Here is a 2,802-nt window from a genome sequence, read left to right on the forward strand (position 1 = left end):
CCACCCCAGCTCAAACTGCTGCAGTCCTGGCCACTGGCCTCATGTGTGTTTCTATGTAGTAAATGACTCCAGCATAAGATAGTATTGTCGCCAATGGTACTATCTCTTATGGTGAAGTTAATTAATTTACTGCACCCTCATACCAGTGCATGTGCAGACAGTGCTGATTTACTGTGGAGCTAATTAGTCAACTCCACAGTAAAGTGCATGTATAGATGCACCCACCTAGTGTGTTACACAGATTCAGTGCCTGAGTGTGCTTTCAGTATACAAAGTGATTGATTCTGCAGCAGCCCAGAGAAACTTCTTGTACCCTCTCTGCTGTGGTTCCTTATCATTCAACCCCTGTATTTACATGATAAGGTAACCAGAGAGGTCTTTCTCTGTATTGCATTTTAGGTTACCAGGTCCAGAGGTAAATTAAGTCGGGGGCCTAATTGCCCTGGCCTGTGTGACATTTCCACCCTGAGCACAACAAATCACAACAAACAAATTTCCTGCCAGAAGAAATTAAGAATCTCCCTGACTTCACCGACAGTGCACCCATGAATTGCCATCTCTCATTGTATGATCATTAGAGATATACAGTGCCCTTTGATAAGCCAGGAGAAAGGAGGGACAGGGAAAATCAAGCCCCAGAAATATGCAGGAGAGCAGATTTCTATGTGCAGAGGGTCCCCTCAGTCTGAGGATCTGGAAGCAGAGAGGGCAAACATGAGCATATGCCTAATTATCTCAGAATATATTTATTGCCTGATCTGTGGCCTCTCCCATCTCATGTGGACACTCTAATTGGGTAATATAAGCCTCTCTGTTCTGACTGGTTGCTGCTATGACCATCTATGGGCTGCATCTTGCCCTCACTTAGATTGAAATCAGTAGGTTGCAGGGGTGTAAGTGAGGGCATAAATGCCCATAAGAAATTTGGCTGCCCGACTGCCTGACTCCCCTCCAGACTTCTCATTCTGCCTATTCAGAGTTTCCAAACTAGCCCCTCCCTTCTCCTTAGCTTCCACTCAGTTTCCGGAGAGTTTCCTTTTTAAGTGCAGACAATATGGACTCTCTGAGGTTCAGTGAAGTAACAGGTTGAGGCTGTAGCTATATAGCTTGGGAGTTCAGAGGGCAGTAGCCATTTAGAGATCAGGGATTTGCATAATCTCTGTACGGGAAACAACCATATAGTTGTTAAATCCAACTGAATGTGAACAAATACGCTTGTAATTATGGGTCATGGACGATACAGCAGGCCTGGGCTTGAGTTATTTAAGACAAGTTCACCCCAGTGCAATCACAGACAACCAAAGCGGTAAAGGCTTCATAACAAGCAAGGGGTAATTCACAGAACATGCATGGGGATTTGTGTCAGAATTTTCCCTGGGACTCAAAATCCCCCCAGATCTTTTTCTGACAAACTCTACTAGAAGCCATCTTTTCACCTACTTCTCAGCCACCGTATAATCCTGCACCCAGCATGGAGCTGCTGTTCTTTCCAGTGCTGGCTGAGATGCCCTCCTTCTGTAGGAAAACAACCCCTCCCATACACAAGGCTGCTGCCTGGTAGTCCTTGGACCTTGGAGAGCCATTGGAACATCACGGCTTTGAAGAGCTGACCTGAGTATAGGCAGCCTTTGCATTGCAGATAATGGAAGAAAGGGAGAGTGAAGGAGAAGAATTCAAACAGAGAAAAATAAGTTAAAAAAAGAGGATGGAAAAGTCAAATACAAATACTTGGGGCTGAGATAAGCTGATCATATGAGAGAAACAATTTGAATGGAGAGGCAGCTGCAGTATGTACACTGTAGCAACCACTGTTCAGAGCCAGATTAGCTTTGGGGGGTTGTCTATCCCTAATACATAATGCAGGCTGCCTGGAGGCTAGTAACACATTCTTAAAAATGATTCAGCATTGAAAAAACAACATGGGTTTAAAATGATAAAATAGTCTAATCTCTCTCTCCCCTTTTTTCACTCATCTCTGCTGTGCTTATAGCAGTGTTATCGAGTGCTACAGGTTGGGCATGCAGACTTTGTTCAGCTTGGCAGAGCTGAGCAATAACATTCTCAAAAGGTTCAGACTCTACTTGTTTCAGCTGTCCCCAGTGTGATCTGTGTATAGCAGTGCAAAGCCAGGGGGATTCTTTGCTAGGAGTAGGTGGGAAATAGAATGGGTCACACAGGGGTTGTCTGCACTGCCCCCCTATTGTCCCAGGAAAACTGCTGAGAGGCATGCCCTGCCCACTCAATCCTGTTTCATGCACATGTGCCAAATCCTGGAAACAAAGTTGTGTCACTGCCTTAGAGCATCCCAGAGTGTGTGCTAAAAAGCACGTCAAGGACAGTGGCTCTGGGTGTGTGCACAGGACTGCACCAAGGTGGCTCCACTCCTTTGCTGGCATTTGGCATATGGGCAGTGGCAGTGAGTGGACGGGGCATGCCTTGGGGCAGCCATCCCAAACACAACACAGCAGCAGTGTAGACAGCCCCGTGTTTCCCCGGGGAAGATTGTGTTTTAACTACTTTGTTTTTGCTTTGGTGGCAAGTGTCTACAACCCCAAAGATGGTTTGATTCAGACTTGCTTTCCATTGACATACAGGGATCTTGTTTCGTGAACATCAACATTTTCCCTAGAAAAAGGCTTCAGTTTCATAGTTTCATAGTTTCTAGGGTCGGAAGGGATCTGAGCAGTTCATCTAGTCCGACCCCCTGCCATGGCAGGAAGAGCACTGGGGTCAAATGACCCCAGTAAGGTGGTCATCCAGCCTCCTCTTAAAAACCCCCAGGGTGGGAGCCTGCACCACCTC

This window comes from Gavialis gangeticus, unplaced genomic scaffold, assembly GCF_001723915.1.
Source record: "Gavialis gangeticus isolate Ggan-Ray unplaced genomic scaffold, GavGan_comp1, whole genome shotgun sequence".
Taxonomy (NCBI): Eukaryota; Metazoa; Chordata; order Crocodylia; family Gavialidae; genus Gavialis; species Gavialis gangeticus.